Raw genomic sequence first — 26,992 nt, 5'->3', positions numbered from 1 at the left:
AAAATAGCAATCTAAAAATATATGATAGATGACATTAAAATTTTACAATATCAAATTTCAATAGCTAAGTTGCCAAGACTAGATAACCCAAATAGGATAGCTCCTCTCTAACTGAGCTCATCTTCCTTACAATCGATAATTTTTTTTTTGATATAACTGGCTCGTATTGCCGTCATTCTTTTAAGGTATCGAGTGATCGCTCTTACCAGGGGAGGAGAGTCAGCCCTCAACAGAAATGCTAATTTTTGGCTTATATTCCAGTAGGGAAATTTATTTATAATTGGGGACAGATATTGTTTTCTTACTTCTTGATAGAGACTACATTCAAATATTATATGCGCCGTGTCCTCCACGACGTTTACCCCACATATGCATATTCTTTTGTCATACGGGATTTTCCGATAACGGCCGAATCTAACGTTGGTATCTAGAAGTTCGAATCTAAACTTAACAAATAACTGTCTCTCCACTGATGGCATTTCTAAATGTAAATACTTTTCCAGAGTGAAAGTTGTTTTAACTGCTGTCAGTAGTTTAAGGGAATGATTAGTTAAAAGGGTTGCCATGTCCATTTGCCCATGTATATCTTTAATCCGTTGTTTAACTTGGTTCAGTGTGTCACACAACGGGAATCCTACGCCATATCGGTTCAATATTTCTGACAGCCGGGTTAGCCAGGAATACCTTTGAGGATTTGAAATCTGCTGTTCCTCTAGACATATTTTAGGGAGTCTGCTGGCATCCATCTGGGTCATTTTTAGCCAGTAGGCTACCGCCCTAGTGATTGTATAGGTGTACAGTGAGAAATGTCCCAATTCAGCTCTGACGGCTGCAGCTGAAGTGGAATTGTTTACCCCAAGCATCCTCCTTAACAAATTATTTTGAGTTCTCTCTAATATGGGGGCCTCTGTAAGACCCCAAATTTCAGCACCATAGAGCATGATCGGAACAAGTTTAGCCTGAAAGGCTTTACGAAGAGGTAAAATGGAGGTTGGTTGGATTCGTTTACTTAATTTGGATACAAGGCTTGCTCCTGCTCTGACCTTTTGAGAAAGGTATTGATGGTGGGAGTCCAACCTCCTGCACTGGAAAAAACAATTCCAAGTTAAGTATATTGGGTAACTTGCTCAATTTTTGTGTCATTAATCTGCCAATTGTGCTTTTTATTCTTATTGCCAAAGACTAAAACTTTTGATTTAGCTACATTTATAGTCAAGTGGTTTGCAGTACAGTAACGTGTGAGCTTGTCAAGAAGTCTCCTCATTCCTATTTGGGTTCTAGAAAACAACACTAAGTCATCGGCATACATTAATATGTTAATAAATCTAGAGCCTATTTGGAGGCTGTGCGTCAGAAGATCATCCAGCTGCACTGGGATATCATTTATATAAAGGTTAAAAAGAGTAGGGCCCAGCAGGCAGCCCTGCCTCACTCCTCTAGTTGTCGGTATGCTGTTTGTTGAGGCCCCATTTGCTGCATATCTGACTCTAATTGCCGTATTAGTATAGAGAATCCTGATCAACAAAATAAGTCTGGGGTCCATCCCCATGGCTTGTAGTTTCCTCCACAGATGGTTCCTATCTATAGAATCAAAAGCAGCGGTAAGGTCAATAAAGGCGGTATACAGCTTTTTCCCCTGAGTCTTGTATTTATTAATTAAGTGGGAAAGGACAAAACAATTGTCTATGGTAGACCTACCTGATTTAAAACCTGCCTGCTCATTTGCCAGAATTTCCTTATCCAAGCACCAGTCCTCTATTTTATTTAGGAGATGCTTCGTATACATTTTTGAAATTATATTAAGAAGACTGATGGGTCGGTAGTTGGATGGGGCAGCTCTGTCACCTTTCTTAAAAATTGGAAAAACTATAGCTAACCTCCACCCTTCAGGGATTATCCCTACTTTATCGATATAAGTAAACAGTGCTACCAGCACCGGTACCCAAAAGTCAATGTTGGACCTAAGGAGGCAACAAGTCCTCTCCAGGGGCCTTCCCGGCCTTTAAGGATTGAATTATATGCTTAACTTCGGTAGGGGTAACTGGTGTCCATTCCGGACATTTCCTTAATTCTTGCTGGAGGATATCCAATTGCAAGACATTTGTTGTATTGTTACCATCAAATAAAGCAAGATAGTGCTTCTCCCATTTTACTGCTGATATATCAGTGTCCATAAATGGGGAACGTTGTTTTAATATACCAGTTATCTTATGCCAAAAGATCGTAGGGAATTGGGATTTCGCTGCCATTTCTACCTCTTTCCACATCCTGGTGTTATAGCTACTTTTCTTGTTTTTCAGTAGGGATTTGTATGCTCTCCTGAGTTGAACCATATTTGAATAATCACCATCCTGTCTGGATCGGTTAACTTTCTTAACTGCGGCTCTTAGATTTGACCTCAAGTTATGGCAATCATCATCAAACCACTTTCTAGAGATCCCATCTACTTTTCTATCATTCTGGATCATTAAGTTCCTAAGAGTAGAAGTTAGCTCTGTATAAGCTGGCATTGGGGTGTTGTCTCCGGGCTTAGATTGGGAGATTTCCCTTGCTAGGTGTCTGGCTTCGTCTGAACCCAAATAAGTGGTGACAGATTTGACATCAAGTCTGTGCCAATATAACCTTTTATAGTTATAAACCCGGGCGTTTGCTAAGGTGTCAATTTCTTCTCTTGAATGAGGCCTAACTTCTGAAGAGAGTGAAACCAGAGCTTTGATGGGAAAGTGGTCACTTTCCTCTCTAAATATAGCTCTTACTTCTGAAAAATGGTGTACTAAACTAGAGGAAGTGCAGATATAATTGATAAGAGGTTGAGGTTTTGTTGGACGAGAAAGTATAGGGATATATATACCCATCACTCAAGCCACTAAGTATTTGCATATCATTCATAAACAGCAGGGAAATTAACCGTTTTCGCCCTCCCCAGGCTCCTAGAAAGCCTCTGGAGCCTGGGGAGAGTGAAAAATGGGCCTCCCCCCCGGAGGCCAGAAACAGCCTGTTTCCTGACTTCCGGTGGGCCCAAAAATCAGCTGGCGAGTGCACACATGCATGCCGGAGCTGAATTAGGGCAACGCTAGCGTGCCCACTGATATGGCTCCACATGCCATCTGTGGCACACGTGCCATAGGTTCACCATCATGAATCATAGACCATCTTACTTGGTCTTCTGCCACATCTACTCTCCAGACTTTTTCTTATTGACAATTGCTAAGTATGGGCTGCTACATGGCAGGTGCTTATCTTTAGAATTCTAAAATTCTGGCATGCTTTAGCTTTTTCATTTTCTATTATTTTGTTTATTTTGTGGCCCCACCAATTCTTGCTTGCAGGAAAATAGTTTTTCTTGCAGATATTCAAATGCATCATTGTTACTATGCTATCATGCCATTATATGGAGTCAGTCTGTGCAGTCTTCTTGCAGCAATTAACCAGGTGGTCCACTGTTTCTTCAAAGTATTTGCTGAAGAGACATTTGCTGTTTATTGCTGTCTTCTCAATTCTGACTTTGTATGCATTTGTTTTTAAAGTTTGGGCTTCTGCAGCCAGAATTAGCCCCTCTGCCTCCTCCTTCAATTTTCCTGCACTTAGCCATTGCCAGGTCTTGTTATTTGTTTGCCTGCTATTTTTTTTTAACATACTGGCCATATAATACAATATTATGCCTTGTCATGTCTCTCTTCTATTCTTCATTTAGCTTTTCATTTAGGCCAGTGTAGCCTCTCCAATATTCAGTAAGCCTTCAATACATCTTCTTCATTGTCCTTCAGATATTCCAATGCCCTTTTTTCTTCTTCAGTTTTCTGGAATACTTGCCTCAATGGTATTTCCTCCCCTGATTTTGGACTTTAAGATCTTCTTCATTCTTGTGATGTATTCACTTTTATTCTTCTTGACTTCAGTGTCCTTGATGAGGTCAATTTGAAATATCTGTAGCGACCATCATCATCCAGACTCTTGCTGTTATTTCCATAACACATCTTGATTTTTTCAGTTTTTGCTATTTTCCCATGTTGATATAGACAGTTTTGAGCAGCTATTATAATTATTTTAAAGTGTTAAAAACCATTAAACATCACAGCTAAAAAAGAAATAATGGATGAAGGAATGTTAATGATAATGGAGCCATCTCAATCCCTGGGGTCCACAGGCCTGATGGAACAATCAGGTCTTGTGGGACCTTCAGAAAGTTAAGAGCAATGTGCAAGCCTCACCTCAAGGGGGAGGACATTCTACAAAATGAATGCAACAAGTGAGAAGGCCCACCTAGAGCCTGCCAAATATATAGTAGCTCCCTAAATGTCCTCTCTACTGGTTCTGATGGAGTGGGCAAATGTAACTGGAAAGAAACAATTGCTCAGATAACCAGGTCCCCTGCCATGTAGGGCTCCCAAAGAAGAGATGTAATGTGTGTTCTACAAGAAACGTAATTGGTTGTATTGTTACATTTGGCACTAACTGAAGTTCCCAGATACTCTTCCAGGGCAGCCCAATGTACAGTATGTTATTGGGAGTGTCCAACGGGGAGATGACTGAGGCATTGGTGACTGTAAGAGACCCTCAGTCTAGGAATGGGCATAACTGGCGCACAATATGAAGTTATGCAAACACCCTCCTAGCCACGATTGCTACCTGCTCATCAAGCAGAAATCAAGATTCCAGGAGGACCTCCAGATTTTGTATGAGGTCTGATTAGAACAGTATAACCCTATTCAGCAACAAAAATTGCATAATCCCAGAATGGAAGGATCCCAAACTCAAAGCCATTCAGTCTTCCCAGAGTTCAGATCTCCACTCAAACTCTCATAGCCTCCAGACATTGGGATAAAATGTCCACAACAATGCTTAAGTTTGTCAAAAGGGCAGAGATGTACAATTGGCTATAATCAGCATATTAATGATGCACATTCCATGGCAATGGATGAGCTTACTTAGCAGGCTCACATAAATGAGGAGGAAAGAGGAAAAAGCACTGATCACATCACACAGTACACCCTGAGGAAGAGGATCCCTTCTTCCCAATCACCAATTGGAATTGACCATGAAAAAAGGAGGCAAGCCAGCAGAACACCATGCTGCCCAGCCCCAGTCCTGAATCAATCCAGAAGGATACCATGATTGAAAGTATCAAAAGCCACCGAAACATCAAGTAAGGCAAGGATGAATACATAATTCCCATCATGCCCATGCCAGAAATCATGCAAAAGCGTGATCAATGCTATGTCCATCCTATACCCTGGTCTGAATCCTGACTGAAAAAGTATCCAAATAATCCATTTCCTCCAAGATCATCTGGAACCTTCTCAATCACCTTCTTCAAAAAGATACCAGATGAAAATTATCCCGTATCATCAGGTCTAGCAATGTTACAAAGTTACTTAGTAAGCGGTATAGTCTTCAAGCAGATAGATTCACTCTGCTATTGTGTTCTGTAAACAAGGACAACAATTTGATAAGAAAAGGATACTCTCTTATATTTATACAACAGCAGTAATTAGCAACTTATTCTCATGCCTGTTGGTGCATATCAGATAGATGGGCTAGAAAAAGTTGTTGTCCATTCTTGCTTCCAGGCAACATGAAAGAGAAAATGACACCTAGAAGGAGGAGATCCATATACCTTGGGGTGGCTTAAAAAGTTGTCATGGTGATTTTCAAAGACAAATCACAGACAGATTTGTATTAATTATCTACAATAAGTTGTTGATTATTTGGAAAACAGTCATAATGCAAATTTCGCTTCCAATATCCATAGGAATAAAGCAGGTGAACCATGGAGCACAGAAGCAGTGATTAAACTATACCAATTTATGAGGGCAAAGTTCTCTGCTTTCAAAACACATCAGAACAAATAAGGGGAAGAAAATCTCACCAAAACTTTCATTTCTATCAAAAAGTGGAGTTTTCAAAAGATTGCCTTTGCTTTCTGACTATACTTAAACCATTTGTACAAAAATTTCCATAGAAAAAGGAAAACAAAAGTTTTCTTTTTTCTATGGTGAGCAGATAGAAATAGGAGATATAATCACTGCAGACAACACATGAAGTGGCCAGAGATCTCACATGGGATGGAAAGCAGAAGTGTAGAAGGATGACTAAGACTAAAACCATACTATGCAAAATACTGAAATATACAGCCTATTATCCTATGCTGCCATTTTTGTTGTTGTTTTGTTTCTGCTCATTCCAGAAAATTCACAGCTTCTTTCAGAAGGCGGAGGAAAACAGAAGATGGAGGAAAACAGAAGAAGTTCAGATGTCCTTGTATCTCCTCCAAAGAGAAGATTTCATTGAAGAAATCAGTGGGCAGGACAACAGGGAAACATTGCTCCATGTAATCTGGAGGTCTTGATAATAAATGAATGTTGAACGTATTTTTTTTAAAACAGTTTCTAATGAACTCTGAATAATTATAGTTAAAAATGCACAGCAAATAAAACTACATAGAAAAGGAGCTCAAGATGACAAATGTTAGAATATGCTAAAAGTGCAATCACAAGCAATCCCAATAAGGGGAAACATGGAGGACAACAGACAAAGTCAATATAGTCATACAAGAATTTTAGTGAAAAAAGGATACATAATGAAGGTAAAATGAGGAATAGGCTACCAAGGAAAAATACATAAGACATAGCTTGGAACTACTATATAGCTGGCATCAGGAAGACTAAAGTTCAAATGAGCTAAGGTTCGTGAAGGGTTTTAAAGAAACTCCTGGAAACTAGGACAGACTCCCACCAAGACCAATCTTCAAAAATAGGTGTATATCACTATACATCTATCAATGTGACATCGATACCTGGGAAGATTTCAGAGCAGATTACAAAGCAATTGATCTGCAACCACTTGGAAAACAATGAGGCAAGAAATATTGTCAGGGTTCCAAGTAACACCCCCAATGAAAGAAAACTTCATAATGGGTTTCCCCTTGCACCACTATAGGTTTGGGTGCTTGTCGGGTTTGTGGTCTCAATCTCGACCCGACCGCTGGCTTTAGTAAACTGCAGTGAAAGACAGGATAATTATTTAATGGGTTAATTATTTTCATTATTGGGAAAGGATCTAAAAACTTAGGTCCCAGCTTTTTACTGGGCAACTTCAGTTTTATGTATTTGGTTGATAGATAAACCCAATCTCCCACACGGAAGGGGGGTTGAAGAGATCAGTGTTTGTCAGCTTGCTTTTTATACATTTCAGCGGCTTCTGATTTCATCCATTCGGTCAGAGTGATGGAGGAAGGTGCTCCTCTGGGCAGCTCGGGCATGGGGGCAAACTCCATGCCCCTGGTGACCTGGAAGGGGGTCAGCCTGGTGCTGCTATGAATGGCGTTATTGTAAACCATTTCTGTGAATGGCAACAGGTCCACCCAATTCTCCTGTTGGTAATCCACATAACATCTTATATATTGTTCCACCATTGCATTTGCTCGTTCCACGGCTCCGTTTGTACTTGGATGGAAAGCTGAGCTAAGTCCTTGTGTGGACTCAACCAATTTCAGGAACCCCCTCCAGAATTTAGCGGTGAATTGGACCTCTCGATCGGAAATTATCTTGTGGGATACTCCTTGTAGGCAGATCTGTTTAATAAACATCTTTGCCAGCTTCTTTGCTGAGTGCAATCCCAAGCAAGTGGTGAAATGGGCTTACTTGGAAAATAAGTCGATCACCATCCAAATCACTGTATTTCCCCACTTTCTGGGAGTTTGACTATAACGTCCGTTGCTATTTCCTCCCAAGGTCAGCTGGGGTTGGATACTTGCTGGAGGAGCCCAGGTTTCCCTGGTCTCATTTTCATGGCTGCACAGGTGGCACAGCTTTTTATGTAATCTTCCACATCCGCTTTCATCTTTGGCCACCAAAATTGTCTCCTAGCCAGGTGCAAAGTTTTCAGGAACCCAAAATGGCATGGCTGCGCTGTAGTACTTCCAGCCTCAAGCTGGCAGGGACATACAGTTTGGACCCCTTCCAGGCCAATCCATCTCTCATGGTCAAGACATCTTTATTATCGGTGAGCCATGAGTGCTATGGTGTGATCCGCTTCATGCTGAGCGAAGGAGGTCAATGTTCCACTCAGTGCTGCTGGAGCGCCCTGGCCCAGAAAGGTGAACATGGGTTGAGCTAGGGTCCATCCGGGTGGGCCAGTACTAGGAGGTTGTGTGATGCTGCCCATGCTGAGCTGGCCAAACCGCTCCAGTAGGTCTGCCAGCAACTGGCTGCGTGACTGTGGTGGGAAGCCCCACTCTCGGGAGATGCTGAGATCAGCCGGTCCCAATGCTCTCCATTTGAGGGCTTGGGTCTATTCCGCTCTGCTTGCTCCCATCTTTCCTGAATCTTCATGCTGCCCGGTGTTGGGTTGGCGCTCTGGGCTCAGGACCCCGGAGTTCAGGGAGCTGGTTGAAGTTTGAAAGGAGATTCGGGTTAACTTCAGGGTTCCAAGTAACACCCCCAATGAAAGAAGAGTCTGAGGCTAGAAGTTCCTCAAAGTTCCATTTTAATAGAGATGTCATATTGGCACATCTGGGAAAACCCAAATCTGAAAGCTTCCTGGTTTTCCCCACCCAAAAGAAAGTCCAGGTCCCTGCCCCAGCACCCACATGTCCATCATATGGTCCAATCAATGCACCGTCCCAACTGGAGATGCCGCCCAGTCACACCAGTCCAGGTGCAGGGCAGGATATCCTTGACTCTCAGAGAAAAGAATGTTATTATGACTAGATATTTCCCCAACTCCATACAATCTCCCCTCCCAGTTTTCCACAGCTCTGAAGATCCAAAGTAAAAGATGGCTTCTAGGACTGACAAATATACTAAGATTTGTATGTGTTTGTGTGCATCTGCTTTCAAATCAGTGCTAACTTCTGGGTACTACCTGGACCAGTGGTGGGTTGCTCCCGGTTCGCACCGGTTCGTAAAAACTAGTATTAAAAATTTTTAATAGTTCGGAGAACTGGTAATAAGATTGGCTGGCCACGCCCCCAAACCGGTTCCCGGCCCAGTCGCCGTTCGCTTACCCCACCCATTCCCAATCTATTGCTGCCTCCTGAGTCCCAGCTGATGGCTAGAGGGAAAAAAAACTGTTTAAACTCTTGCTGCGGGGCTTCAAAGGGCTGCCCTACAGCTGATCAGTGTTAAAAGAAAACAAATCAGTAGACCGGTGCCTGCAAAAATAAATGGGTAGACCCAGTGGTGGGATTCTATTTCAGTAAAACCAGTTGTTAAGTAGTTAAGCCAGTGGTTGCCAAAGTGGGCGGTACCGCCCCCAGTGCGATGCCTTAGGGGGGCAGTAAGAGGCAGGGAGGGTATCAGGGGGGCGCTAGAGGCAAAAGAGGGCGACGGGGGGCTAAGTGGCAAGGAGGGTGGCCCCCACCCTTTGGCCTGTGCCTCGCAGCAGTTACCTCCTTGCAAGCAAACAGCAAGAAAAAACAGCCCCTTTCAGCTTCAGCATAGGTTAATTAGCACAAGTTGATTAGATCGGCCTCCCGACTCTCAGCTGATTTGCTCTCAGCTGTTTTGCAAAGGGCTCTGTTGCTATCTGCAAAGGGTGCTGGAGCAGATTTTTTCCCCCCTAGCTATGCTGAAAAAACGAAACTGAAAATAAAGCAGGCGCTTTGCTGCAATGTGACAAAATGAGGCAGAGAGAGATTTCTTTTTCTTTTTCCTCACCAAAAAAAGGAAGGTGCAAACAATGAGAAATTTAGGGAAAAAAAGGAGAGTTCAAGATTTTAAAACATAAAAGAAAAATTTAACTAGGGAATTGTAATAATTGAGATACTATTAATTGTATATTGTGTTGAAAGCAGAAATGGTTAAGTTGTGGTTTGGAGGAATATATGGGGGAAATTATTTGGTTTATTATTATTGGTAAATATAATTAATTGATTTGTAAGAAATTGGATTGCATGGAAATAATTGGAATATTCATGTTCATACTGATTAATATACAAAAAGATAGTTATATAACTAATTGATTTATATTAAAATGTTGAATTTGTATTAAACAACTGTAATATTACATAATTAACCAATGTGAGGATGGATATAAAAATAGATGACAATGAGAAGGGGTATAATATAGAATAGAAGGGAAAGGAAATATAGAAATTGTAAATTTAATTGAAATGACTAAACACTGTTTAAATTTGTGAACCGGCCAAATACTCTGTTCAAAGAAAATACATGTTTGTATGCGTGTTTTTAATTATTGCTATTTATTCATATTTGTTCTCTTTTATTATTTAAAATTTAACAATTCATTCTTTATCTTAATATCTTTATATTTGTTTGGGGTTGGCTTTCTTCCCTTTCATCTTTTTTATTGTACAGCAATCTTTCTCCTCAAACCTACCACCTCTCTCTTTTCTTTCCTTCTTACTTTCTCTTCCCCCCTCTTCTTCTCCTCCCTACTTCTTCCTTTCTCCTTCTCCTCCTCTCTTCCTCCCTCTCTTACCCTCACTCCTACTCTAATTTCCCTTCCTTCCTCCCTTCTCTTCCTTCCCTCTCTCTCCTTCCTTCTTCCATCTCTCTTCTCCTTCCTTCATCCCTCTCTATTGCTGTATCCTTTTGTGCATATGGACTACTCAGAGGGCTGAAAAAAGTCATTTCTGACAGGTCCTCGCACTTTTGACCGGTCCTCGAACTTACGACTTTCCTCATATTTTACGTTTTTGCCCTATCTTGTCATAATGGTGAAGAGAAGTAGTTGTGAAATGAGTGACACGGTTGTTAATGCTACAATGGGCATAAATGATGACCAGTCATAAGTGCGAAGACCGATCAAAAGTGCGAGGACCTGTCAGAAATCACTTTTTTCAGCCCTCTGGGTAGTCCTTTTGTGCATATGGATTACTCAGAGGGCTGAAAAAGTTATTTTTGACTGGTCCTTGCACATTTGACCAGTCCTCGAATTTACGACTGTCCTCACATTTTACGTTTTTTGCCCTATCTTATCACCATGGTGAAGAGAAGCAGTTGTGAAATGAGTGACATGGTTTTTAAGAATGCTGCATGGGCATAAATGTGAGGATGGTCATAAGTGTGAGGACCAGTCAAAAATGCGAGGACCTGTCAGAAAAGACTTTTTTCAGCCCTCTGAGTAGTCCCTATACACATAGCATGGCCACCCGGTCACAGGACCAGCTAGCCATGCCCACCCAGTCACATGACCTCCAAGCCACGCCCACAAAATAAGCCACGCCCACAGAACCGGTAGTAAAAAAGTTTAGAACCCACCCCTGACCTGGACATGTTCCTGCAGTTTTCTTGGCAAAAATTTCAGAAGCAGTTTGCCCCTGCCTTTTTTTAAGGACTAAAAGAGAGTGACTGGCCCAAGGTCACTCAGTTAGTTTTGTGTCTAAGGCAGGACTAGAATTTACTGTTCCATGTTTTTAGCCTGATGCCTTAACAATTACACAAACTGGCTTATACCAATAATAGGTCTTGCCAAATTAAACTAATACTTTTTGATGAGATAATCTTTGTAGTTTATTGGCAAATTTTAGTAGCAAAATTGCCAATAACATCAAACTAGAATACCCTAGAAAACTGGAATAAATGCACAGGACTGAGTAGAAAACGTTTGATTGTTAATGTTCCTTCTGAACAAGAATAATGAGTTGCATAAACTGAAATACCATTTCAAATCACAAAAAATAAATATTCTACTTTACTTTTCATGAGTCAGACCCCAATGCATCATATTTCAAAAAGAATTCAGACAAATTGGGAAAACATTCAAGAAAAGCAGTGATAATTAAACCAAGCCAGCTTCTGGCTAATTTGAAAAACTGGATTTGCTTAACAACCATGTGATTCCCTTAACAACCACCTGATCCCAGGTTCTGGTCCCAATTGCAGTTCTAAGTTAAGGATTAGCTGTATAGCAGCTACAGAAAAATTGTTGGAGAAAAATTTTGATACCTCCCTTTCTCTGGGAGGTGAAATGAAAAGTGAATTTTTGCCTCATTTCAGATCCCTCATCCCTGTTCTGTTTACTTTTTATTTTACTGTTTTCTAAGATTTTCTTTTTTATTGGTATCATTGAAAGGAAAATAAATGTATCAACAACACATCTAGCAAACATTTTCACCTGTTGTTGCCTAGACCAAATAGATCTTTGAATCTGCTGTATCAAGTCTTCCCAATTTCTGCCCTTTTTTCTTTTCCCATTGTGATGCTACTAAAAAGGAGAAATTATGACTTTTCCTCTATCATTTTTAAAGTTTCCTAAGTGCAGATTTATCTTTTTCCCTGCAAGCAGATATTTGCATAAATATTAACAAAAAAATAGGATTATACATACATCGTGTGTTCTGTATATTTATATTCACTTACTTTTTCTTGGCTTTCTTTTTATTAGTATTACATACTATATAGTAATAGGAAACATTGGCTTGAATGAAAAAACATTGGCTCTGTTTATAGCAGTACATTTCTATACTGCCCTTTTCATGTTACAGTGAATGGCAGTGGGACTTGGGGTCAATATTTACTAGCCAACATAAACATGACATCTGTAACATCTAAGTCAGTGTTTTTCAAATTCTAAGTCCAAGAATTCCCCAGCCAATATGAAAATAAAAAAGAAAACAATAAATAATAAAAAATACATAATGGCGAATTTAAAATTCCATCAAATGACTACAGGCACTAAACAGTTAATAACAAATTGAACACACTAGGATTTAAAATTTTTTTCTTATGAGCATACTCTCATTATTCTTCATTCCTAAAGTTGATGAATGAAATGATTAATGAAAACAGAAAACAAACACCGCAATAAAGATGCCAGAGTTTGGGATGGGGAATGCCGGATGATGTGATTACTTGAAAGACAGATGGGAAACAGGAACAAGAAGCTATAGTTCAGCTAGGGTGCGGACCAGGGTTGCCAGTGGGGTTTAAAACAAAAAACCCTAAGGTTTCATACTCAAATAAGGCCAGATGCTACAGAAAAATACCAGATTACAGAAACACAATACAGATAGTCCTTGATTTACAACCATTCATTTAGTGATTGTTCAAAATTACAATGACACTCAAAAAAGTGACACATGACCATTTCAACACTTAAGACTGCTGCAGAATCCTCACGTGATCAAAATTCAGACATTTGCCGTGGCTCATATTTATTGATGGTTGGAGTACCCCAGGGTCATGTGATCATCTTTTGTGACTTTCTGACCAGCTAAGTCAATGGGGAAGCCAGATTCACTTTACAAGTGTTACTGATTTAACAAGTGAAGTGATTCACTTAACAACTGTGGCAAGAAAGGTCATAAAATGGGGCAAAACTCACTTAACAACTGTCTTGCTTAGAATCAGAAACTTTGGGCTCAATTGTGGTTGTTAAGTTGAGAACTACTACTCAGTCATAAACTAAATAATTTTTACCTCAATATAATAAAATGTATACAAAAACTTAAATTTAATTAAATTTCAAAATAAAATACCTAGAAATTGAGACAGATTTAATGTTGCTAGTTTGGTTATCCTGGTTAGGCCCATATATAAGAGACTGTAGACTTTCTTGTAATAGTAATATTTATTTATTTTCTTCCTCAGGAACACAATTAGACAAGCACTAATCTGGGAGGAGCAAGAACTTATATACAGAGAAGGCGGGGCTAATGGTAAGTACTAACCAATGGTAAGTGACACAATGACATCACACAATGACATATAAACAAGCACACATATTTACAGATATCAGGTTAGGTATTTTCATCTGTAACAAATCCCCCTCTAAAATACCTAACTAATGGTGGGTTATTAAGATTATATATGCACATCAAGTTTGGAAGTCAAATACATATGTTGTTTGGTTGGCAATGGCTTAGTGAGGATATCAGCAATTTGTTCACTAGTATTGCAATGGATAGCTTTAATAAATCCTATACTTGACAGTTGTCTTACATGTTTATATTTTATATCGATATGTCGAGATCGTTGACCTATTGCTTCGGAAGCTGATATATCAATTGCTGCCTTATTGTCCTCATTGATAATAATTGGATAAACAGGTTCATCCCACACATTGGTTAACAAGTCATCGAACCAAGTTAGATTGTTGATCGCTTTGGATAAACAAACATATTCGGCTTCCGCTGTGGAAGTGGCAATTAAATTCTGTTTGCCTGTGTACCAGTGCACCGCACAGCCATTTATAAGGAAAACATATCCAGAAGTACTTTTTCTGGTTTTTGAATCAGTAGCCCAATCAGCATCAGCGTAGCAGGTCAAAGTTGGTTTTTCAGAAATGAATGGTTCTAAGAATAAGCACATATCAATGCTAGACTTTAGATATTTTAGAATCCTCTTAATTCCTTCCCAGTGGTATGAGTTAGGATTGCTTACATGTCTTGACAACAAATTTACAGCAAGGGTGATATCAGGCCTGGTCCAATTAGATATGTATAATAAGGACCCAATAATTGATCGATATAACGTGTTATCCTTGAATGGTTCGTACTCATTATACACATTCCTATAAAAATCAGTTGACATAGGAGTATCACAAATTTTTGAATTAATTAAGTTACATTTTTGTATGAGTTCCATAATCTTGTCTTTCTGAGATAATTTGAACCCCTTATCTGTTTTGTCAATTTGGACTCCTAGATACTTATTTACCTTTCCTAATATTTTTAAGTTGAAATTTTTGCCTAGTTGTTCAGCGAAATTATCACATTTAATTTTGTCGTGTCCAAAATACAATATATCATCAACATAAATCAAGACATATTCAATAGAATCATTATTTTTTTTTGTGAAAAAACAAAAATCAGATGAAGTAGCTACAAAACCCATATTTTTAAGTATCTTTGATAAGCACTCATACCACCGCTTACCGGACTGTTTTAGTCCATAAAGGCTCTTGTTTAATAGCCAAATTTCTCCCTTTTTTGTATCCTTTCCTGGGGGTGCTTTCACATAAATTTCTTTATCTAGATCAGCGTGCAGATAGGCTGTCTGCACGTCAAATTGATATACTTCCAGATTTAAGATAGAAGCTAACACTAGTGCTGTTTTCACGCTTTCTGATCTAACGGTTGGGGAGTAAGTGTCTTCATAGTCATCCGGAAATCTTTGGGCAAAGCCTTGAGCCACCAACCTGGCTTTGTATAGGAATTTACCATCCTCTAGCTCCTTGACTTTATAGATCCACCTAGTGCCAATAGGGGATTTCTCAGTGGGCAGGTCTGTTGGTGTATATACATTTAGTTCTCTCAAACTGTCCATCTCTTTTTTCATTGCTTCCTCCCACTTACTTTTTTCTTCTAGGGGTAGCTTAAGTATGTCATCATATGTGTTAGGAGTCAGGTGTTTAGCTTGGATAGACAGTACGTAATCATCTAATCTTTTAGGAATTATGCCCCTATTGGATCTAATGGGCCTATTCTGGGGATGTTCATCGCTATGCATATACTTAGCTTCTTTTTCGGTCAATTGATCTACTTTCAAAGTGGGGTGTCCTTTTTTCCATTCATCATTAACTATTACTGGGCATTTGATTCTGTTAGTAGATGTGGATTTGGGGTTCGTATCTGATGTGTGATGTTTTGCGTGCGTGTGTGTAATATTTTTTGATTCTGGGTAAATTTCATTGAGATGTAATTTTGACCAGTTCATGTGTTCATGAAACACGGCAGATCTGGATACAATGAAGTGATTATTTTTATCAATGAAGCGATATCCCTTGGTTCCTGATTCGTACCCCATAAATATCAGTCTTTTGGATACTTTCTCTCCTTTGCGCCTTAACTGTGAGGGCACATATACATCAGCAGATACACCAAATACGTGTAAATGCCCAATTTTTGGTTTCCTTCCATACATGAGTTCGTATGGGGTCTTATTGATTGTACTGGACCATAAGCGATTTATAGTGTAATTGGAATAATTAAGGGCTTCAGCCCAGAATGACTGGTTTAAACCAGCATCATCTAACACACATTTAACCATGGTTTGTAGCAAACCATTCTTCCTTTCAGAGACTCCATTTTGGAATGGGGAAAATGGACAAGATTTAAAGTGCAATATTCCTTGTGATTTTAGCCAAGTTGAAAATTCGTTGGATAGGAATTCCGACCCCCTGTCAGTCATTATTTGTTTGATTTTGGTATTGTGTTGTGTTTCTACCATTTTAAAGAACTCCTTAAATTTTTTGAAAACCTCACTTTTGTGGTTAAGGGTGTATACAAAACCAAATCTACTATAGTCATCGACTATGGTCAGGAAGTATCTTTTTTTGTATTTAATTGAAGGTTTTAATGGGCCTACTACATCCATATGAATTAGTTGAAAGGTTGATTGTGTGGTGCGAGTGGCTTTTTTGGGTTTTGGCTTGTTTTTAATTTTGGAAGAATTGCATACAGAGCATTCTAAGTAATTTTTACAGTTCTTTATTTTTAAATCTTCGGAACACTCTAACATTTTTCGTATGACTGGAAAGCTCGCGTGTCCTAGCTTTCTGTGGAGTAAGTGACTACAATTATCGTGAATAGGTTTTCCATTGTTTAAATTTTCAGACATATTAGTATCAGTGTTTGATGCATTCTTATCATTATTTTCATCATGGCTATCTGAATTTGGTTTTTCGTTTCTTAATTGATAGTTTGCATAGACTAGTTCATTATCTTGTGGCAGTAGGTATGTTAGTCCATCATTTGTAAATAGTTTACCTATGTTTCTGTTGTTCTTAGTCATGAATACCTTTCCACCTCTGAAAGTGGTTTCTATTGCATTGTCTATGCTTAACTTTAGGGTTGCCAATATGTTATTTGGAATTTCGGGCACAAATAGTACCCCCTCTATTTTTCCTATACCTTTTATATGCGTGTCTCCTATTCCTCTCACTAGGACTCTATTTTGGTTTGCTACTTTAATATAATATTTCTTTTCAGTGAAGTTACTTAATATTTCTCTATTATGAGTTGTATGGCATGTGGCTCCTGAATCTATGAGCCAGGTGTTGAGTGAATCAGATATCAAAGTGTTATTATTTCTTATTCCATATAGTGATCCTTTCTTATTTTCTCTAGGGTTATTTCTGTATGTTTGTCTTTCTCTAGAGTGTGGTGATTCTCTTCTCTTATACCTGTAATCTGGGGAGGTTCTGTCTAAAAAGTGTATTCTTCTATCCTTGTGTTTATATGAGTCACTGTATCCTATATTCTTGGGGCAGTCTCTACTCTGATGTCTTTCAGATCCACATGTGAGACATTCATGTGGGTATCTGTCTCTGGCCCTGAAATCAGTCCTTCTTTGATTTCTACCTTCTCTTTGTTGTGTATATCGCTCTCTTCTAAGTCTATCTTCAGTAATAAGCTTATTGGTAAGGTTTTCTAAAGTAATTTGCTCTATACTTAGGTTATCTATTAGTGTAATGTAGTTATCCCAGCTGTGATCTAGTGAGTTAATTATAATGCTTTTCATGGTGTTGTCAGAAATGGTTTCTCCCCTTTGAATAAGGTCTGCTCTTACAGCGTTTAAATTCAAGATATGCTCACTCATGGATGTATCATGTTTTAGTTTGGCAGAATAGAATTCCCTAGAGATTTTTGTGGTAGTGGCTACATTTTTGCTATAGAACAGTCTGAATAATTTTTGATATACTTCAAATACAGTTAAATTATGCTCTATACTGGGGAGTATACTTGGGGAAATAGAAACAATTAACATATAGTATGCTTTGTGGTGGAGGCAGTCTATTTCATAGGTCCAAGGCTTATTTGGTGGGTTATCAATAAAAAATAAAACATTTTCTTTCATATATACAATCTGTAAACACTGATCCCATTCCATTAAGTTGCTTCCATCTAATTTCAATTTTATAAAGTCTGGAGGTATTGTCCCTGAGTGTAGTGAGGTGTTATTCATGTTTAGTAGCTGTCCATGATTTAAGACCTTAGCATACTCACAATAAGGCCTGGGTATGGTAGATGTATGTCTGTATTTACTTATCTCTATGTTGCGCTGACTTGTATTTATGTTTCCTTCTTCTTTCTTTGCAGGCTCGTTCTGGGCATGCTCAGTCCTCATTTTTCTCCAGCAGTCGATGAGGGAGGTTCCTGTGTCTGCAGCTCCTGGGGTGAAGTCCCAGACGGCCTTCTGTTGCTCTGCTTTGTTTCCGGAGGGCCTCTGGTGACTGAAGAATGCCTGGGGTGCTGCTCTGCTCATCGGGGAGTCTTCTCTGAGGTCGTCAGTAAGTGGAGCTTGAGGCGGGCCGCCATTGCCAATGGAGCCGGGTTGTTCAGGGAGCTGCTCTTCAGTAGGTAAGTATGATTGCCAGCTTGTCTTTCTTCGGGTGGCTAGGCCTTTCTTTAGACAGTCTATTTCTTTTTGGCCTTTGGTAGATGGTAGTTTAGAATTTTCTATTTCATTTTCTGGTTGTTTGTTTGGTATTGTTAGTTTAGTCCCGAGTGCTGCAGTTAGCACCTGTATAGCATTGTCTATTTCTACTTCAGTAGGTTGAGCTTTGTTTTGTTTAAATAATTGTTTTTTATTTGTTTTTGGACTCGGGTAATCATCTTCTTGGTAGGTTTTGTTTTTTATTTCGTAGTTTGAGGTTTGGAATTCTTTTAGTAATTGGTCAGGCATTTTAGAGGTATTAGGTGGGTAAGATGGCTGCCATGAAAAAGGCGGGAAGCTGTCGCCATCTTTGGTGTCATTTTTGAAGTCAGGGGTTGAATTTCTTACCTTGCAGTTTTCTTGTTTGTTATTTTCGTTATCTGCTGCTGTTCCGTGGTCGTTTATTATGCTGCGGATTTTCACAAGCAGATTTGATTCAGCTGTAGTTGTTTCTATTAATTCTAGTATTTTTCTTTTTACCTCATCTTCTTTGTTTGGTGTTAGCAGTTCATTTTCTTGTAATTGCGTTTGTTTCTTAATATTTTCAAGTGGTGTATATTTGTCAGGAGTTAGTTGAGCTGCCATTCTTTTCGTTATGTATCTGGTGGCAGGTCTTCTTTTGTCGTTATGTGAGTCTTGCATCTTTATGTTCGGTTGGGCCTACCAAACCATCCTCTTGCTACCAATTTGTTGCTAGTTTGGTTATCCTGGTTAGGCCCATATATAAGAGACTGTAGACTTTCTTGTAATAGTAATATTTATTTATTTTCTTCCTCAGGAACACAATTAGACAAGCACTAATCTGGGAGGAGCAAGAACTTATATACAGAGAAGGCGGGGCTAATGGTAAGTACTAACCAATGGTAAGTGACACAATGACATCACACAATGACATATAAACAAGCACACATATTTACAGATATCAGGTTAGGTATTTTCATCTGTAACATTTAAAGCACTGGAAACTCCTGGGATGGAGCCAAAGTATAAACACTCAAAAATTTCTGCAACAGTAAGTTTAAGATTTCCAACTATCTCCTTAGCCCTGCTCACTATAGTGTTTTCACCACTTTCTTACCAATAGATTAAAGGATTACTTGTGTGAAGGGTGTGAAGGATTATTTGTACACATATATACATGCAAACACAACCCATGCACGTTCTTTTTTTATATATTCATAAAATATCACCAGCCTGGCTCTATGACTCATGGCAATTCCATTAATTCTAGGCAGAAAAAAAGTAGCAAAATTTGTAATTGTAAAGTCATTCCACATTCAGCACTAAAATATTCAGAACAGTTGTTTTTCCATTAAAAACAAGAGCAAAAGTGTTTATGACGATCAGTATATTTTTTGTATAACCTAAAGAGTTTCTCCTGCACATAGGTATCCTGAACAATAGCCACACACATCCATTTTGAGAATAAGATTTTAGAAATAATTTCATATGCATTGAAATGATGTAGTGTTGTCAATAAGATGGCCTTGTACATTTTTTATGCTGTGTATGTTAAGAGCAGCTAGATTTTTTTTCAATTTGTGGATGCACTGCGTAGAGAAAGGACTTTAAAAATGGCCATATAAAAAGTATTTCAATCCATATAAACAAATTCCAAAACTGTGTTTTTAAAAGCAGGTATTTGAAAAATGTTTTTGTTAGTGGAATGAATATTACTAAACAACATAGTGGGATAAGAAAATAAAGTTCCCATCCCAAGTCTACAATTTAGCAACCAATTTGGCTACAGCAAAAAATTCTGGTCAGCACATTTATATGTATAAGCTGTTCTAACAAAAGTGATTAAGTTTTACAAGCATTAAATTAAGTCTAATGCTCATTTTATATTGAATCTATATAGCATCAATAACAAGCATTCTATAAGTAATTTCTTTTCCTTCTGTCCATGTACTTGCTGCTTTCTGTCCCTTGAGATTGCTTCATTTGATTACTCAGCCACAGACATAAATAGGAATGCTGTGCAAAAATTGGCATACTGCCCTTTTGTATGGATGATTATAACATTTGGTTGCCCAGAAGTCCTAAAAAGGAGGGAAGGGAAGTTTACTTTCATACAGCATCTTGTATGAGCAATGCAGTATCTCTGCTGCAACTAATAAATTCTTTAACAGTTCCCTGATTTAGTCAATCTTTTTGTGATTCATTCAAACTCAAAACATTGAATGTTCAGGAATTAAATCTTTTTCTCTATTCAAATGATTTCACGCATTATAGTGAGGTTTGGAACAGGCAATTTCATTTCATTGGGAAAGGCAAGGAAAAAACCAGATAGGCAAAGAGTTCTTAATATCTAGCTCTCATGCCTTGAATAGTGAACCACAGTACTCAACTGCTTCAAAATTCATCAAATTTGGTACTTAACACATTTTGATATGAAAATTTTGTCCCAGTACTCATCATTTGCTCAGTACTCAATACACACGATAGAACTTGTCGGTGTTGGCTGCCTTGTGATTCACTACATTATTCCTTATGGGAAAAAACTATTTGGTACTCATCTTTGTTGGTACCATTGCATCTCCCGGAACCAATGAATGTACCAAGGTACCACTGTAATCTTTTATGTGTTTAATTGTATAACAGACAGATCTTTACTTTACCAGGTCTACATTATAGAAATCAGATTCATAGTATTATTTTTTCTAAAACATCTAATTTACTTGCCTGATCACTTATTGCTGTTAGGAGAGTTTTCACAAGGCACTTTAGCAACAGAGGTCTCCCAATTCAAATAACAGGAAAAGATGCCAATTCTATTGGTTAGGATTAAGTATCTCTGCAATTCACACACATTAAGAGTTATGAACATTAAGAGCAGAAAGACACACCAAGATGAGCTACATAACATTGCTTTTTGGAAAGTGATCAGTATGCTAAGAAGTGTGACATTTTCTATCATAAACACAGAGCCAGGATTGCCAGGTTAAGTCAGTTTATCAACCCAGCTGTATACTTGCTCAGAGCACTTAGCAAGGAATTAAATCTTTTTCTCTATCCAAATGATTTCACACATTATAGTCTGAAATTATACATCAACTCAGCTTTCTGGCTTGATGTTCTAAATGTGCATGTTTAACTGTTAGCTTTATTTTATTGCATTAAATCTGCTTTCTTAAAATACTTGTTTTAACTAAAAAAAATACCGAGAACTTCCTTTCCCTTAAATCCTCCTGCCATACCCTACAGAAACTATGTTGAAATAGTCATTAAGAGACCACAGGAAGCCAGTAGGGCACTCCAATTTAAGAGTCCTCAGTTATTGACAAACATCAGGCCAATAAAAATGAAGTCATCTTAATTCACTACATTTGGCAAATTTGAGGCTTTCAGTTTTCATAGATACTTACATGGTTGTTGCCCTTCCCCATTCTGCACCAACTCTGCATCAAATTGCTTTTTTTAAAAATAATAATTTTATTAAACATTACAAGGATAAAAAGTAATATTAACTAAGAATGAATGAAAACATAGAAAGTGGAGAAAAGAAAAAAGGAAAATAGAAAATAAGACGAGAATATAGTAAAGAAAAAAGTAAAAATATACACTACAAAGAAATTAATTGCCGTTACAGATACCTAAATTGTTTCACTGTTCTTCACTGATTTAATAATATTTCAATATCATCATTCAAATAATGAAGAAGATAGCTTATGTTTTGTCATCATAAGCTAGAGGTTCCACTCCTGATACTGACAAATTAATGAAGCATGCATTCTACTGTGATACTGGATTCAGGTGAAATAGCATCCCCTTCTCTAATTCTGAAGGGTTAAACTGAACTACTTTAACTTCTGATATCTCCCAGTAAGATCAGATAAAATTAATGAAGTTAATGATGAAATTTCAAGCTATTTCTCAGACTAGAAGAATGCTTATATATTTGGAAGCAGGCATATCAGAGATCTAAGGGGATATTAAAATCAAGAAAGCAAATGCTCTCAAAATTGATAAACAGTTGAAAGCATTGAAGGTAATTATTATTTCCCCCAAATAAGAATTAAGGCTTCAGTTTTAGAATAGGCTCATTACAAATTTGCAATCTGAATCACCTTGATACAGAGCAACTCACCAGAAATAATTTTAAAATAATTAACCTAGCCCTGGATACTGAACAGCAGAAGCCCTTGTTAAATTACATGGAAAAGTGTCTTAAAGAAATCTCATTGCCATTTTCAACTTGAGATCACAAACACTTAAGAGTTAGAGGCAATATTTCATGGAGATCTGCATTAAAGGTTATCTTGAACAACTTTCCCAGTAAGTCACTGAACTAAAATGCTATGGGCATAAAATTGTGATTTATCTTTATCTTGCAAATGCTTCAACTTCACAATATTATAATTTGCTTGCAAGATTGAAGAAAGTTAATTTTCTCCCCAATATCCAGCTACCTTTGGTCTCGTCTAATAAGTAAAACTTGTTTAATTGTCTTATTCTTTCTTCTTCCTAAAATGGCTAAAAGCTATGGAGCCTTAGTTTTAAAATTAATATGGTAAGTGGGAACTTCTTTTAGTTTTTAAATATATATATATATATAGAGAGAGAGTTTTAAAGATTCATATACCAAACTCCATTCTATTATACACTGTTAATTTAATGTGCCATTTATAGCCCTGGAAGTTTCTAATGTTGAGAAACTAACGGAGAGGAATATTTTATCCACAAAGAAGAATGGTACATAAAGTAGTCAGCTGGCATCTAAATGGACTTAAAAACGAAGGGCAAATCTGTAACAAATTTCACAAATTACTGTATAATCTGGTATTATTAGCTGCACACATTCTATCAAATAATATCTTTTTGACATTGACATGGACAAAATTATATTAGTAAATCCTACAAATTAGTGGCATCTTGTTCGGCTGCGGCTGCACTGGCTCTTGATGGTGAAAAGCTTTTAGAGGGATATAAGGGATATAGGCCTCATGGATTGGAAGGTTTTGATGTGTTTGAGCAAGGTAGTCTGATTAAGTTAAGATATGACCAACAGTCTTTATTGGCATAGAGCAGGATGGCTAACCTTTTCCAGACCGAGTGCCCAAAGTGTGCCCGAGCCCCCAAAATGGAAAGTGTGTGTGGCCCCTGCATACGTGCCCCCCCTGCACACACACCCATGCACACACACCCCTCCTGCACATATGTGCGCAGCCCGACACGCCCCCCCCACGCATATGCAGCAGAGACCCAAAGACCAGCTAGCCTGCAGGAGGCGCACATGCATGTGCGGCAGAGCTGAACTGGGGTGACGGCTTGCATGCCCACAGAGAGGGTGCTGCGTGCTACCTCTGGCAGGCATGCCATAGGTTCGCCATCACAGGCATAGAGTGTTTTTAGCTATTTTGGAACTGTTGGTGAGTTTTTCGCCATGTATATGTATACATTCAAACTAGACTGTGATGTTTCTTTGAGATAGCTACTTTCATGATTGCACTTAATAGCTTTTATTGTTCTATAAAAACATTCCTGAGATGTTTTGTACGTTGTTTTGCATTTTCTTGCACAGCTCCTACTATAGAGTTACACTAGAAGTTTTAGCCAGAGGGACCTTTACCCAACTCTGGCTAGTGTGGCAATTTCAATTCTACTTGAAATGGATGCAGCTTGTCATGGTAACTCATCACTATCCAGTTGAATTCCTACAAGACATAATATTTGTCTTTAAAGACTGATAAGAAGCTGTGCCTGGTCCAGAATGGAATGGCCCATGTGTTAACTCCAGATGTTACCCTTATGCTATCGGCCGCTTCCAACAGATAATTCAAAAATGTTGGTTTAGATCTAGAAAATCACATATGGCTTGGCATCTAGGTACTTTAAAGTCTGTCTCCTCTAATTAGACTTGTCCCTGTCAATGCAGTTCTCTAATAAAATGCAGCTAATATGGTCCTGTTTTAATGACAGAACTTATTCTTTGGAACATCATTCTAGTTGAAATCTGCCTTGCTACCTCCTTGATGTCACTCAGGAAATCACATAACACTTAAGTTCATTCATCGAGCATTTATAGATTGTGGTGACACTTCCACATGTGTTGTTTATTGAATGATACTATTGATCAAGTCTGATTATGTTACAGATTGATTTCTTTTTATTATCTTATTACTCTTATTAATGTATAGATGTATACATAAATACAGATTTAGTTCTTTATATAAATGTGAACACAATTTGCTTCTTTACATAAATGTGAGCACATTTCTTCCAGAAATCTCACATTTATGGGAAAACAAACAACAGTAGACAAAAGAACGTTACTGTGTCTCTATGGAGTATTAAAGTTGTTGGCATTTTTTATACTTTGTATAAAAATACTTTGTAAATATTTGTACACTTCACTCCCCAGTTGCCCCACTACTTTGTACACTGATTTAATTACTTATTTTTAAAGCTCATTTTAAACATGGAAATCTCTTTGCCAAACATTGTATGTTTCTTAAACATATTTATGCTTTTAATCAGCAGTCATTCGTCCGTGCTCAACCGAGCTTCTTTGCATGTTGGACTTGCATTTATATTTTTTTAACTCCTCCCAAAGAGATCTTCCCCACCATTCTTAAAATTTAAGAAGAAATGCTGACAAATTGTTTTTCTGACCACCAAAACCAATCCTTATTTATTCAAACTATTTACTTACACAATAGGTTATTGAAGTTATTAAATGCACCATCCAGTCGTTTGATAAGATAACTTTGTCGTTTTTTTACTATGAGCACACCAGCCGACATTAAAAATGAAATTCTGTTGCCTGCTCTCAAGAGAAAGTGTATATCTTACCCAATCACATCTTACCCAATCACATGCATAACACACATACAGTATACCCATGCTATATACATACTTATATACCTGCACCATACAGATATATATATATATATATATATATATAAATCACTGTCCATTTAGAATACATAGCAGAAATAGGTAACTTGAGAGTTCACAAGGTTACTGCTATATGGAACAAAACTGTGACTCAATCTAGATGTTCTGCTTCAGATAACACAAAGCCTCCCCCCAGAAGGGAACAAGGAAAATGGGTCATGAAGAGGATATGTTGTGTCCCAGACAATCCTGCAGATTCTGCTCAAGCATCGCTTATGAGCTACGTCCTGGATAGAAGGAATTGAACTACCAATGATCTTTTCTGCCATCCTCACCACTCTCTGCACCCCCTTCCTGTCCGAAGCAGTAATGCTTCCAAACAGACAGTAATGCAATATGACAGGATGCTCTTGATCGTCCCTCTATAGAAAGTGAAAAGTACCGGGGAAGGAAGGTGAACTTTTCTCATGCAACACAGAAAATGTAGGCACTGCTGAGCCCACTTCACCAGTGTCTCACTGTTGAGCGACCAGAGGGAGTAACCAGCTAGAGGGTAATGGGCAGTTCAGAAATGTGAAAAATGAATGAATGAATGAATGAAAGTGGGCAGTAATAATTCACAATATCTTTCCTCTTTGAGATCCAAGGGAGAGGAATGAAAGCCTTACGAGAAGCTGCCAATTACCAAATTGCAATTTCTAATGACATTCAAAGGAAATAACCAAACTCGATTGGCAAATAGTCATACAGAAAGTCCTTGACTTACCACCTTTCCTTTAGTGTCCGGTCGAAATTACCACTGTACTGAAAAAAGTGACATTACTATTTTTCATACTTATGATTGTTACAGCATTCCCATGGTCACATGATCAAAATTCAGATGCTTGGCAACTGACTCATATTTGCTATGTGAGGTTATGTGATTTACCTTTTGCAACTTTCTGACAAGCAAAGTCAATGGGGAAGCCAGATTCACTTTAACAACCGTGTTACTAATTTAACAACTGTGGCAAAAAAGGTTGTAAAATGGAGCAAAACACACTTAACAATTGTCTCACTTAACAACAGAATTTGGGCTCAATTATAGTGATAAGAACTACCTGTATTAATTATATTGAAATTTAATTAAGTTTAAATCCAACTAATTTATTGTCTTCATTCTATGCACTAGGTTTAAGGAACACCACAGTCGAAGGCAAATTGAGACCTTTGGTCTATAAACTAAATTAACTAAATTAATTTCTATAATTAGAAATAGGCTCTGCATATTTAGAACGCTCCAAACGTTCAGTGCTTATTTTTAGACCTTCCTGTCATGTTAGCCTTCTTAGCACTGAAAGAAGTTCTTACTACTAATAAAACCTAATAAGATTCATGAAATCAGCTAAAGTACATTAGGATACATTCAAGTTGTCTCTAGAGATCAATACTTTGGATATTCCCCATTTAAATGTAAAGAAGAACATGGGGAAGGATATTGTTTAGAGATACTTCAAAGCGTGACAAGCAATAAATATATGTACTAGTATGTATAATTTTAGCATGGAAACCTGAAGAAATTCCTTTTATTTAAGTGCCCAAGTATTTTCAGCTTGCAGAATTCCACTTTAATATAATATGATTTCAAGGATGGGGCATTACTGTTGATACAATAATTTTCTTTTTATTCTTACCCGGAAACATAAGAAAAGGCTTAACTTCTGATAGTGCAAAATGTTGGAATTGCACTGCTTTGGTAATCTGGTTAGAGATTTAGTAATACAATGTAAACTAGCTAGATTATCAGAGTGGTGTTTGCTTATGTATTG

The 26,992-nt window shown here is 38.0% G+C and overlaps 1 protein-coding gene across 9 annotated transcripts in view; it reads right to left on the bottom strand.

The window, feature by feature from the left end:
• The window catches only part of AGPAT3 (1-acylglycerol-3-phosphate O-acyltransferase 3), a 136,856-nt gene that overhangs the window by 28,635 nt on the left and 81,229 nt on the right, over positions 1-26,992 (bottom strand). Inside the window, exon 1 of one of the 9 annotated variants that reach the window (XM_034423903.3) lies at positions 21,030-21,136. The exons of the other annotated variants lie outside the window; for them this stretch is intronic. The gene's annotated coding sequence lies outside the window, so the exon portion shown is untranslated. Of the gene's footprint in view, positions 1-21,029; positions 21,137-26,992 lie in introns of those variants that run through there. 9 annotated transcript variants of the gene reach the window in all.

This window comes from Pantherophis guttatus, chromosome 5 (assembly GCF_059756535.1).
Source record: "Pantherophis guttatus breed Tessera chromosome 5, ASM5975653v1, whole genome shotgun sequence".
NCBI classification, from domain to species: Eukaryota; Metazoa; Chordata; class Lepidosauria; order Squamata; family Colubridae; genus Pantherophis; species Pantherophis guttatus.
Note: the sequence above shows the minus strand (reverse complement) of the source record. Positions and strands in the feature narration are given on the sequence as shown.